The sequence below is a fragment of the Cheilinus undulatus genome, linkage group 3, assembly GCF_018320785.1.
Source record: "Cheilinus undulatus linkage group 3, ASM1832078v1, whole genome shotgun sequence".
NCBI lineage: Eukaryota > Metazoa > Chordata > Actinopteri > Labriformes > Labridae > Cheilinus > Cheilinus undulatus.
Window position 1 is genome coordinate 3,785,485 of NC_054867.1, and position 14,224 is coordinate 3,799,708.

At 38.6% G+C, this 14,224-nt stretch overlaps 1 protein-coding gene across 3 annotated transcripts in view; it reads left to right on the forward strand.

Moving 5' to 3' along the window:
* The first annotated feature begins 5,421 nt into the window (after window positions 1-5,421).
* plxnb1b (plexin b1b) overlaps window positions 5,422-14,224 on the forward strand; it is a 211,665-nt gene continuing 202,862 nt past the window's right edge. For all 3 annotated transcript variants that reach the window (XR_005991453.1, XM_041779107.1, XM_041779095.1), the window contains exon 1: window positions 5,422-5,821. The gene's annotated coding sequence lies outside the window, so the exon portion shown is untranslated. The remainder of the gene's footprint in view (window positions 5,822-14,224) is intronic.

Genomic DNA, 14,224 nt, shown 5'->3' on the forward strand with positions numbered 1-14,224 from the left:
CCAGTGTGATGAGTCTTGAAGTCTAACAATAAATGACTAGTATATGACGTTGTTACATACTGGACTAGTCAGTTAAATCAGTTTACCACAGAGACAGCCTGTTTGAGTGCAGACTGACTACAAGACAAGGGGTTGAACACACAAGTTTGCAGAGAGCCCAGCAGAGGGTGCTCATGTCATAAATCACAGTCCCAGTGAAAACTCATAAAAGCAAACAGGAAAAAGCATTTACACAGTCAGAGATGTAAATGAGAGCAGATTATGGCAACTGTAATCATCAGCACAGCTCCACAAATATACCTGCATGACCCCTTGTTTACATCTTTTGTGCATTTTCAATATTTTGCAGCTTTTATGAAGTTTATTATTCAAGGTTCTTTAAAGCTTCTCATTTGCCTTTGCATTAATTATTTTGTGTTCACTTTCTCAAACCAAAAACACAGAGTAAAAGTCTCGGCATGAAACTCCACTCTGATTCTAAGCATAGCTGTTTCATATCCGATCACATATTTTGCAATAAACACCTCTTTTCTTTTTTTCCTTTTTTTTTTACAATTTCTTTGCAGTGTTTTTTAATCAGACATGTTCCAGCTGTGGTACTGTACTGCATGAGAACAGAGCAGATCCCTCTTTTGTTGTCTTGTCCTTGAACTGAGGGGTTGGATTTAAAGAGTGGTGTTGGCGGGTGGGGCTGAGTGATCTTTGAAGTGAGTGTGACTTATCCAGCTTCAGTTTAGCTTCATTACAGAAGAATTAAGAGAGGGGAGATAAAAGGCTTCTTTACAGAGGAAGGGACAAGAGAGAGAGAGAGAGAGAGAGAGCATCCTCTGAGGGGTCTGTGAGTTCTGTGTGGTCTCTATTGATATGCATGTGATGTCTCAGATTGTGACAAGTCCTCTGTAAACGGATTAATACTGAACAACATCAATGAACACAGGAAATATCTATATCTTAAATTCCAGCCATTCCTGCTTAATATGAATCCTCGCTTCATACTTCATCATAGCTTCAGGCTGATGCATTAAATATTCATCTCTTTGATTTCCTTCTATTGGTGGAAACACAAACGTTTTCTTTAAAGTTGGCACATGCACCTCCAGGGGTTCTTTACAGAAATAAGCAAAGGAAAATATACTTTAATAAAGTATCTCCACCATGGTGTTTATACCCTTTAGTGAACAGATTTGTCTGAATGATGGCATATCTGCCACTAAAGTTTAAAGTTGATTAAATTGTGGTTTATAAAAAACAGAGACGATTTGTTTTAAGACAAAGTAGGATAAAAGATGACAGCTCTGTGGGGTGCACTTTTCCAGTTCGCCAGCAGGGGTCCACAGTGCACAAGCCATATTTAATCAGTGGATGCTGCCTTCAAATACTGTGGGAAATATGGTTTTTGTACACATGCATAGTGGGGCACATTTACACAGTTAAACCCGCATTATAAAGAACATTTAATAACTACTTTTATGAAAATCAAACTATCAAGATAGTCTATTTTAGTCTACAGGGTGTGAACTTGTTTTTTTTCCTTTAAATTTGTGAAATCTGTAAATTTGGTGGAGGCTTCAACAAAGCTCTCTGAGTCTTCCTCCCATTTCTGCTTCTGTGTATCCATCTTTGTTCCTGTTTTTTGCTTTTTTTTTAATTGTGTAGTTTGAAATGGGGCTGGCAGAAGACATTCTAGTCAAAGTTTGAGTGAAAATGAGGAGTTTTCAGGAGTTTTTGTGCTTTAACACTTTCATAAAACTCCTTTAAAAACTCCTAAGTCATGTCATAGCTGTAAGAGACAATTTTTTCTCACTTTTTGGGGTCGCCGTGGATGCGTAGATAGAGTCGGTCATCTTTCAAGACAACCACAAGGTCTGGGGTTCAATACCTGGAGCAGTTACAGTGTAAAGATGTGGTATGTATGCAGCTTTTCATTGCTGGTGTGTATGCACAAGAGTAAATAAATGGAGCTTTTTGTTCCAGGTACCCCTAGAGTACAACTTGTGGTGTTTTTGTGCAAATACAGGAGGGAATTCAAGCCCGTACACCTATGACATGCTGCATGAGTGAGTTGATCACAGCAGGACATTATCAGGAAAATTCCCTGTAACCTCTTCTGAGAGGTAATGATGTTTATTCCCTGTAATCAGTGCACTAATGACTGTGTGCATGTTCTCGTCCAGTTCACTGTCTAGTTACATGATGTAAATGTCAACATGCCCACTCACAAATTTGGTGGACCAAATAAGGGCTAACCAAAACCCTCATTCAAGAACAACATGAGACTCTTTATTCTTAAATCATGATTATTTTTCAAACACACAGGTTTTCAGTGCAAATAATTGTTTATTTTGCTTCAGTCAGGTGTCTGCAAAGTCGCCTGCATTTTCTTTTCTATTATTCTCTTTTTAATTACTTATCTCGTTTTAACTTTGTGACTCCATAGCCTCCTAGCAGCACAGTTGATTGTTTAATGGACTGTTACCAGCTTATTAAGCACCAGTTAAACCGTGACACCTGTTTGGTATATCACACAGAATAAATGATAAAAAGTAATATTTAGAATACATTATTCATAAATAGGCCTATTTAAATTAGTTTCCAATACCTGTATACAAGTGTTATTATTTTTTAAATCAACTTAGCCTTTAATACATACATATGGCGGGCCCCCTCCATGGACTCCGCCATCTTGGATTTTGCATCTTGTACATTTCGGCAGTGCCAGAGAAAAGACCAAATAACAGATGCAATTTTTTTTTATTCCACCAGTAGCAAGTGTTACCACCAAACACTTAAGCATCACTGTCTTATATCTGACAGATGTTTACCAGTATTCCCAATTTTACACGCTGTACCTTTAATTGACCTCTTGTGGCCAACCTGCATTACACCCAGGACCCACCAGGGGGGCTGTGGTCCACACTTTAAGAAGACCTGCTCTAGGGCAGAGGTTCCCAAAATTTTTTCGCCCGTGACCCCCAAAATAATGGAAACCATGGACCCTCAAGCCGTCTGGAGGTGGTTAAAGCGTCTGATGTTGCACAAAGCATTATTTAAAAATTCACTTTAAATCAAGTTAAATTTTGTATGGATTTATTTCATTTTTTATTTTTTTATTTTTTTTGAAGCATCCCACCATCCCCCTCCAGTGTCTCATGGCCCCTTGGGGATCCCAACCCCCACCTTAGGAACCACTGCTCTAGGGTACAGCTAATGAGGATACTAACAAACATAAAAAGACAAGCTACCTCAATTTAATGAAAGCTTGAGTTTTATAACTACCTTATCCTGATTCAAATGCTAAATTTTAAAGCTTCAGCCTTTCGAAAATACCACTAGAATGTGGTTGTTATGGTGTTGGTGGCATAACTTGCTATGTTTCTTTTTCTTTTCTTTATTCATCTATTACAGGGGACAGTGCACACTGATGAACATGGACATGTAAATCTGCAAGATTGTAGTCAAAGGCTTATTCCCATTGGTAGTCCCCAGCAGGTTAATGATTTACATTTATAATTGGACATCAAGCATGTACATAATAAAGATAAAATATACATATAAACCAGACAACACATAGAGACCAAACAACATGAAGAGTGCATTAGTATACAAACACCCACATACTGTATAACAATACAGAAGGTGGCTGTATGACTATACTAAAGACTGACCTGGAATAACATGACAATTACAGTTCAAGTGCACATGGCACATGCTGTTGTGTTAATGTATTACACATAATTAGAAATGTGCTTGTGTAAATTTCAGATTTGCACTTGGCCTATTTATTTAAAAATGCTGGTATAATTGCACATTGGCTTATGGCACAGAATTTGCATATATGGATGGGTCTGTGAATGTATTATTGCACAGAGATAGCATACATAGGTATATTTATGTCTTTGATATTGGGAGAGGGGCCTGGCTGTAGACCATCTGAGATTCTGTATATCTCAAAAAGGAGGTGCCATAATTTGCAATGTATTTCCAGTTTTTGATTTCTTTTAAATTCAGCTTTATTCCTGAACAAAGTCTGGCAGTTACATTAATTAGATAACCACATTAAACACATAACAAGCTTAGAAACATTTCATAAATGAAACAGAGAAAAGGGTCAGAGGTGTAATCTGAGACTGAGGGGTCTGTTTTAGAAGTATGGTGGCTCATTTTGGATCATTAGCTTTAGCTAAAGCTAGCTACAGTAGTTGCCATAACTATGCAAACAAATGTAGCTAAGTTAGCTTCAGCAGCATCACCTTTAGCAAACATAGCTAAAGCTAGGGTAGATAATGTACCTGGTGTATCTACCTAGCTTACATACCTGCTTTGTGAGCTTAGCTATGTTAGCTACATTAGCTCCATAGCCCCATTCCCTATAGCTAAGTTAGCTTTAACAGTATGAGCAGAGCTAGCAAACATAGCTAAAGCTTACCTACGCAGCTATTATCGCTGCTTTGTGAGCTTAGCTATGTTAGCTACATTAGCTCCATAGCCCTACTCCCTATAGCAAATAATATACCTCACAAACATAGCAACATATATAGCAAACATAGGGAATGGAGCTAATGGATCTAACGTAGCTAAAGCTAAGCCCTCAAAGCCCTCAAAGCAGCAATATTAGCTACTCAAGAAAGCTTTAGCTATGTTTGCTAATGCTCATACTGTTAAGGTAACTTAGCTATAGGGAATGGGGACATGGAGCTATTGTAGCTAATGTAGCTAACATAAGTAAAGCTAAGCCCTCAAAGCAGTGATATTAGCTACGCAAGTAAGCTTTAGCCATATCAGCTACATTAGCTCCATAGCCCCACTCCTTATAGCTAAGTTAGCTTTAACAGTATGAGCTCTAGCAAACATAGCTAAAGCTTACTTGGGTAGCTAATATCGCTGCTTTGTGGGCTTAGCTTTAGCCATGTTAGCTACTTATCTCTGTTACACATGCAGCTCTATTATCTACGGAGCTTGGGCAGATAACAGAGCTACGTAAGCTACACTGGCTGCAATATAATATTTTCATAATATTTTCTTGGCTGCTTGAAACACTGTTAATCAGGTTTTGAAGGTCAGGGTTTTAACTTCAAACTTTTAGTTTTGTGTTCTGAGGTAAATTGCGTCTCAGATGATTGGTCTGTGAGAGTGGCCATCAGAAATTAACAGTTTGCAGCCATACTGCACACAATCATTTTGATATATTTTGCATCATAATGTTGTCTTTAAGCTTGATATATTAATTTGCTCTTCTAATGCCCTTAATGTTAAGTCTAATTTGTTTTAAGTCTGTGAAGTACTTTGAATATCTGCTTTACAAATGAGCTTACCCTGCCGGGCGTTGGTGGTAGAATATCCGAGGGTGCATTGAACGCAGCACGTTATATCCCCCTTTGCCAAACCCCTTTTTACGCCTGTGGAGAGCTGGCCGCTGAAAGCCCCAAATCATTGCCACCACCACTTACCGGCTACATGTGGGGGGAGAAACCTGCGGGGAGAGCCCGAGCAGAGGACAGAAACTAAACTGAGCGGGACTTTTTTACTGCACGGAATAACTGCACTGATTTTTCTTCAGAAAGGTGTGTGAACCAGTCAAAGTTGGACGGCTGAGAGGGAACCTGCACGTCTGCACTGAATGGCAGAGAAATTTGTGATCTCGTCACCTCCAGAAACAACCTTATCGGTCTCGGCTAATCTGTGAGCTTGTAAAAACACCGGCTCCGGACAAATTGGATACCCTTAACGAAAAACGGTGAAAAGTTGTTTTGCTTTGAGGGTTACAGGAGGAGTTAAAACCCGCGTTTGGAGCAAGTGACTGAAGAGTTGTTTTCACTACAAGGTGAGTTACAGACTGGACTGTGAGGTCCGCTTCACTCAACACAAACTACTGCAGTTATTAGCCAGTTTCAATCACAGCTGCGAATCTTTGTCCAACTCTTTCTCTCATTGGAGTTAACGTCTTGTTTTTATCTGTATCGATAACCCTACCGCGTTAATTTAACAACTTTTACATTGCAAAACATTCATGTGCGTAGTTAAACACTTTTTATCGTTGTTTTTATTCCCACTGTTTCTAATTGCTCTACTAAAGCAATGTTAGCTAACATTTTATCACAGTAGCAGTGGGTAGGAGTGCAATTTTCGCAAGGTAGCGAACTTATCCAGTACACCTCCTCCAGCCAGTGTTGGTTATTTATTTGTAGGTGTGGACATTAGCTAATGGTTATTTAGTTTGAAGTAACCTAGAATAAATCTCCAACATGGGCTGATAAAATCCTCTCTTTGCTAGGCATAATGATAAAACCACAGACGTCAAACTCCATCTCTGCTTCATCTCCATGATAGACCAGGAGGGTTCAAACTCAGGCTGATTCCAAACTTTGCTCTCACTTATTTGTCTCTTCAGACTTTTTCAGAACTAAAAAGTAGAGTTTCACATCATAGTGTGGCCACATGTTTTGCTCTTACACCTAAATTCAAGTATTTATTTAGATAAATGGGTTATCAACATAAATCAGGCTTTTATAACATTCCAGTGATCCAAATTTACCAGAAAGGCCTTATTTAATATATTTATGGCTCCAATTTTATTTCACTGTGTATTTGTGCAAATATATTAAAGTAACAATGTATAGAAATTTGGTTTGGTTCACTTTGTCAACCACCAAAGTCTCTGAGAGCAATTTAACAGTTATAAGGCACATTTTTCTGTAACACCCCCCCAGACAAAAGAGCCTATATCTCTGAACATATTTGTCAAAGCCAGCAAAGAGTTGTGAGAGGCCATCTATCAAGCACATTGAAAATTTTTGTCAACTTGACTTAACCAGTGTCCATGGCTCATTTGTAAAGTGCATATGTAGTATCACGGATATGCATGTGATGCCATAGCAGCGTGAGTCTGCAGTTTCTCAAAACTATAGTTGATATCTCAGGGTTAAACATTTCAGAGTTGATTTTAACTCCTAAAGTTTCACTTTGACTCCATTCTTTGATGGGAGAGACATTTGCACCATGGTTGAAGTTATCTACTGAGTTAGTTACTATCTGTAACTTTAGGTGCTTCTGAAAGATGCATAGCCAGTAAGGAAATGTCATATTATCCCGTACAACTCAGGACTTAAAATTAGGGATGCACGATATTATTGGTCTGGTATCACTATCAGCAGATATTAGCTTAAAACGACAAATATCAGTATTGGCAGATATCAAAATTTCTGCCGATATTTACATCCGATATTTTGCCTGTGTATTTCAGCATATATGGACTATAGATTTTGTCCATATATACTAATGAATTAGTGGAGTTTTAGTCTGAACCAACAGACCTATGTCTTTTTTTTAAATTTATCCTCATTCTTTAAACTTTAAAGTGTTTTTTTAAGGACTAAAGTTTGTTTCCTTGGTCATCCTTAAACCTTAAAGTGTCCAAAAGGACTGATTTTTTTTTTTTTTTTTTTCAGAAAAACATATTTAAATATCGGTATCGATATCTGTATTGGCTAAAATGAATCTGTAAATATCGGCATATCTGATATCTGAAAAAATCCAATACCGTGCATCCCTACTTAAAATAAACTTTGTATTAAATATACTCTATTTTTTCTTGAGTAGATCGATAGACCAGTACTTTTACTTTTACTTAAGTACATTTTAACAGAGTAACTGTTTTTACTTGAGTACAATAGTTACGTACTTTTTCCACTTCTGAAAATCAGTAGGGAGAAGGCAGTAAACAGTGTTTTTCCAGCTGAAATTGCCATCTTTTTAAATAACTCCATCTTGATAATGTCACATTAATAAAGCCACAAGATGAAGTTGCACTATTACAATAGCAACCACACACATTTGGTTAGTGATGAGTGTAATCTAAACCCTGCTGCATTCTCCTTTCTCTTACTTTATAGGAGAATTAAGATCCTGATTTTCAAGACATCGGATACTGAATAACATAAATGTTTAGAGCTGTTCCTTGTTTAACTGGGTTTAATTGGGGTTCATTTTGAATTGGATTAAGTAAGACAGCGGGGGGTATGTTGATCTTGTTTTGAAATTGGCTACACCCCAAGTTTTTACCCACAGATTTAACAACCACAGAGAGATCTTTATACAGATGATTCAAAGTATAAAGAAGACGCAAATGAAACACTGAAACACAGAGAAACAGCTGCTGTTAAACTTCATATAACTTTTAATTCAGTTTCACATCCATCACTGATGAACAGGGCTAATGTGTGCCTTCAGACTCTGCGTCGTGTACTTAAAATCAGATCCATATAAACATCTGGAAACTTGTTTTATGACCACATATCAATGTCAAAGGTCAGCCATGTTTTAGGAGCTCTAATATTCATCTCTGTCAAATCCCAAAATCCTAATTTACAGGGATATCAGTCTGTTTTCCTCCCATTTTAGTGCGGCGTGCTGATGTCAGTGCATAGCCTCCATATGCATATTAGTTATCCAAAAACAGCACAATCATTTAGGGGCTGGACTTGCAGCCTTCTGTTAAGCAGTGAGCAAAGCCTGTCCAGTATCTAATCTCATCTAGTTTCATGTTCACTTACTTTTTTTTCTGTTCTTAACGTCATCCGTAACAGTCCTTTCTCACCTCTTACCTCTAGTTGTTTTTCTGTCCGGGGATAGGCTAACTGGGTCCTTCCAAATTGAAGGCTGGTGATGAACTAAAGCTGTGCACAGCCAGAGAGCCATGGTCTGCTGCAACAGTTACATAGTGCTGAAGGCAGGTGACTTGGGCACTCTGTGAAACAGGGATAGATACAGTTTTCCCTGTTGAAGGTTAGTGTAGCAATAGATCAACTTTGAAGCTGCTATTTTAAGGTGGAAAAGCTGCATGTTGTTGCTCTATTATTGGTCTTTATGTGCACGCTTTGCTTAAAGCTCCTATGAGGAGTTTTTAGTTTGTTACAAACAGAATAGATCAAAACTGATTTAGCTATATGGGTGACAAAGGTGAACTGAACCATCGGTAAGACAACTGATTAGTCTGATAAAGTTATTTTTGATGCCTAAAATCCACATGTGGGGTTAGTTGTCAGAGGAGGATAACAGTCAAAAAAATGTCCACTCATGTTAGTCAGACATTGTAAACGAAACCCAGTGAAATTTAGTCATCAAACATTCTTTTTCACTCCAACATGAAGGAATCAGTAAAGAGATCAGTTGTAAATTTTGTTTGGCAAGGGGCGCAATAGTGACATTAAATAAATCCAACTTTATTTAAAAAGTGTAAGAGCCTGTAAACAAGACTTATATTTAGGAAGTGCTTAGGAAAAACAAGAATGCTGAAGTGCAATGGTGCTGACTGCTGCAGTTGCATGCAATATAATGACTTAACATTATTCAGACTATAAAGTAGTTTAACAGGTGAATTTGACAGGTATATATGAAGCACACTCAAGTGAGTTTAAACTATGTAATACATTTATTTCTTAGTTTATCTTTGATAGTTGTAGTGAGGTTTTTCTGTGTTTGGTGAAATATGAGCATTTTACAAATATGTTGTGGCTTAGTAGATCAGTGGAGGATCAAATTGTGCCAAATGGTTAAACCACAGATGGATAACAACATTCTTATGTGTTGAGAACTGTGTTGTAATCAAGAATGATTAATCGGCTAGTAACGGATTACTTCATAATTACATTTACCAGTGGAAAACGCCACCGCAGTGTGAGTTTGAGTGCATAAATGAGTTAAAGTTAATGTAGGCAGTCATTAGGAAAGAGTCTTACTGTGGTGATAATGTCTCTCTGTATAACCAAAGGTCAGACACAGATCCTGGTGTTTTTCTCCTCAGTAAAGAGCTTCATCTTGTGCAGATCAACATCCACTTGGTTACAAGTGTCAGAGCCGACGGTTCATCAGAGGGGCGGCCAGTGAGAGTGTGTTTTTGTGTCCCAGGGGTGTTGATCTCCTCTCACAGTCTGGTGCCTTCTTAAGCCATGTCCATCTGCTCCAATTGCCTCATAACATAATTGACAGCTTAGGATAAGCCAGGAAATGAGATGGTGTGTACCCTCCAGATGATGATGATGATGACGACGATGATGATGATTGCTCATTTACTTTGGATGGTTGGTTGCATTGGGAAAACTGGGATGTGCCTGGATATTTGTGCCTGTGCTTGTTTTTGTGGGCAGCTCACATGACTGTTCTCTGAGTTGGAGGGAAACTCAGTCTTTAATAAAACACATGCATCTTTATCGAGCTTACACGTACATAAACAAGATGCAATGAGATTGAATGAGATGTTGGCTCAGTCCCATGTCCTTTGACCCCTACCTCTTGTTTTGGAGTGCCTCCTTGCTCATTAAAATGAGATGAAATTGATTCTACAAAGATGGGACAACCCTTCAAGTTCCTGATAAGTCATCAGAAGTCCTAAACAACATTTATGCAAACAGATGTAATGATTACCAGACATTTCTTCTCCAAACATTAAAAAAATGCTTTTTCACAATCAAAATGGCCACAAAGCATTGAAACAATATGAAATTATGATAGGAGATCTTTTAAATTTCAAATCTTGTTGATGAACAACAAAACATTCAAGTTGAAATGTGCCTCTGTAAAATCTTCATTTGAAGGGCCACATAGCCCAGGCTCTTCACCCTACTCCTCCATTCTCGTAAGAATTGGGACACCCCACCCCTAGATGTGAACGTGCTAAATGTAGGGGGAGGGCTAGGTGGTAGGGGAAAGGGGTGAATGGGGATTGTTCTGTATAGCTCTGAGGTGAAATGCACTTATGCAATTGCCTTGGGGCCAGCAGTCATCATGACTTTTGTTCTAAGGCAGTTCCATGCCTCTAAAAATACTTTTAGGATAAAGCCTGTTTCACTAGAATAGCTTGAACATTTTCATTTTATGTTTTCTGTGCTAAAGCCTTTCAAATCTTTGATGCTTTTGATACCATCTGCCTAAATGAGGTGGTAAGGGAACCATTTCTGTTATTGTAATGTACCAAAAAGTACCAGTTTTTGGAAACTTCAGATTGTTTTTCATAGTTTTTAACCAAACGCCACAATGGGAAAAAGAAGCGGAGAACTTTCTGAAATGCATAAATCAATGGCAATTTATTAATGCAATTTAGTCTGCATGGAAATACCAAAACGTTGGCTGCACAATTTTTTTTTGCTGATATCCGATATTTCCACACTGCTGTATAGCAAACATACAAACATTTGCTGTGCATCCTACACGGACATTGTAAAATTCATAGGTATTTTCCTGCATTATGAGTATAAAACTCAATGGAATTTCATATTTTAAATGCATTTTCTGCTAAGGCTGGGCAGTTGATCAAAATTTAGATTAAACCGTCATATGTTCTTCTGCGGTTTCCAAATCGCAGAATGTGCAATATTTCTTTAACCTGAAATGTTTGTCAGAATAACAGTTTGATACAGTTTTTTTGCAGTAGAGATGTTTGTATAGGTTTCTTAATCAGAATGAAAATGACTTTTAAATTATTATTCTCTACAGCGATTCACATCCAGTTTGAATGAGTAAAAGTAATTGTATTCAGATGATTTTTCAAAATCATTCAGCCCTAGTTTAACCTTTGTGATGTTGTGTTGGTTGTAATATAAAGTGATTTATTGCTTATGTTTGTTGGAAAATATGTAAAATAAGAAAATTAAGAAAAAAATCGCAAATGAATCAAATCGTAATATTGGGACAAAATCCCAATTAGGCCCATCCATTTTCTACACCGCTTATCCTGTTTGAGGTCACAGAGGGCTGGAGTCTATCCTATCTGTGACTGGGTGAGAGGCGGAATACACCCTGGATGGCTCTCCAGTCCATCACGGGGTTTCACAATCAGATTATTTTCCAAAACCGTTCAGATTTCTGCAGTTGCCAAAATTCAGGCTTTGTTTGACCACGTTGGACGTGCAACAACATCTTTAGCTAATACACCAGTTATAGAGAACTGCTGTCCTATGATACTGAGTCAACCCATCCCAGCACACAGCTGCCTGTGAACATTTAACAGCAGCTCTGACACAAAGACGAGGCAAGGTTTTGGCTCGGCTTCGTTCATAAAGTAAAAAAAAAAAAACAAGCAGGAATAAAGGGTTTTATTGTATGCCATTTACTTTGACAAAATCACGCGATTAGATTACTACTTACTTACCCTTCCCAGTGGCCTGTAAGGTGATCAGATTCACCGGACACTGCTTAAAGTACCTGCATTTGGCTGGTTGCTGATGCTGATTTCCCACCTGAATCACACCTTTCTACTGTGGAGAACACCGAGTCTCTCTTGTACAAAGAGAGGCTGAGGTGAGCAGAGGAGAGAGAGAAGCGGGGAGGTGGATGGTCTGGAAGTTGTTTTACTTCATTCAAATATTTAGGCCCCCCCTTGAGTGTGAGGCCCCCCTGGGCAACCACCTATACCACGGGGTACTTCCGTTTTAGGCTCATGTATCTGTAGAAATTTTCATGTGTGCTGATACCAATATTGTGCACATGACATCTTGCATTCCTAACTAAAACGTAAAAATACTCATTTTAGGTGCTAAGGACTTGGATATTTGTTGCTGCTGCATCAAAACAGGAAACATCATTGTTTGTTTTTCCCCAGAATCCTTTTCAAGTTGAAAAATCTGGCTTCATGACAGCCCTCCTTGTACCTGGATAAAGTCAGACACCAGCACCCAGAGCTGTCTGGACTTGCTCAGTGACCTTTGACCTTGTGTATAAATGCCGTCATTATGGTGGTCACATTTGCCCTTTAAAGGCTTGACCTGTAGTGACCCGAGAACGGAAAAAAAATGCTATTTTAAAGGGGTGCCAGATCAATGAAAAGGACTTTCTGTTGTTTCAATCAGTTCAGACTAGAAAGCTTGCAGCAGACAAAAAGAAAACCTTGCATTGCAACCTTTGCAGCCGTAAGGGAACAACAGTAAGGATGGATTTCAGAGCCACTTGAATATGCTCTTCTGTGTTGGATCAGTGGAATTTAGCAACCAATGTCCAACTTAAGGGGAAGACTGCAACATTTACATAGCTTAGTTTCTCAATCTAGATCTAACAGACTAATGGTAGCGTTAATGTAATTTAATTGTTTGCTGACACCTTCACAGGGGGCAGCTTTTAACAGACAGCAGAGGTAACGAGACTCTCTAATAAACAAGATTCACTTTACAAATTCTGTCACCGTCAAGGTGTCAAAGGCCAGAAGGTGAAGCGGGGGTGGGGTGTCGTTTGCTCTTGTTTTCTGAGCAACTCGAGGGCTGCAGAGAGCATGAGGTGTCAAAATCCTCATCATAACCTCGCTGCTAACCGGACGTTCTAACAAAAGACTGGGTCTGGTGTCATCTGTCTAAATGAGGTGGTACAGGAAAATATAGTTGTCTGGTTTTGTTTCCTCATCACACATCCATTGTGACATTTCTGCTGCACTTTGCTGCTTGTAAAGACAATGATTATTCTGATTGGTCTAACTGATGCAAGACTAAAAACACTCTAAGGGGCTTTTTTAACTGTTTCCACTTTACTTTGAACTGTGCGTTGCCTTCTAAGACCAGAAAAGAGGTTCGGACACGCTTAAATGCACTTATGCAATTGCCTTGGGGCCAGCAGTCATCATGACTTTTGTTCTAAGGCAGTTCCATGCCTCTAAAAATACTTTTAGGATCAGAGAACAGTTTTGAAACTATGGAAGAGCGGCAGACCATCATTTGAAATGTGTGCATCTAGCAGCCACTAACAGAAACATTTTTAGCCTCTCAGAATGAAACGCTACTTCTGCTTGGAGCTGATTTCCAACCCTGAGGGAAAGCAGATGATCAGAGAAGCATGTCTTCTTTACACTGCGATGGTGTGGAGAGTTTGAGGTTTGGAATTGTTTTTGTCATTTTTCACTCAGATATTTTTGACAGTTTTGTAGAAATACCAAGGATGCTTTTGAGAAAAGAATGCAGATTTGTCTTTATTTAATCCTGCTCACTCACTGAGGGTGTGCTTTTGCTTTTTCTTCAAGTCAGGGTATTTGTTACAGTGAAGAATTCACATTTTTCATTGTTAGATGACACTGTGGTTGTAAGTACTGCCACACTGTTCACCTGCACATGCTCTGTAACTATACCCTAGCCAGTGTTAGTAACAAAAGGTTGTTCAGGCCTTCAGCATCTTCTAAGATACACACTGTAATGAAGGTGTCTGCTGCAGACAGAATATAGAGGAGAGACTGCAGTGTCACATGGTTGCTAAA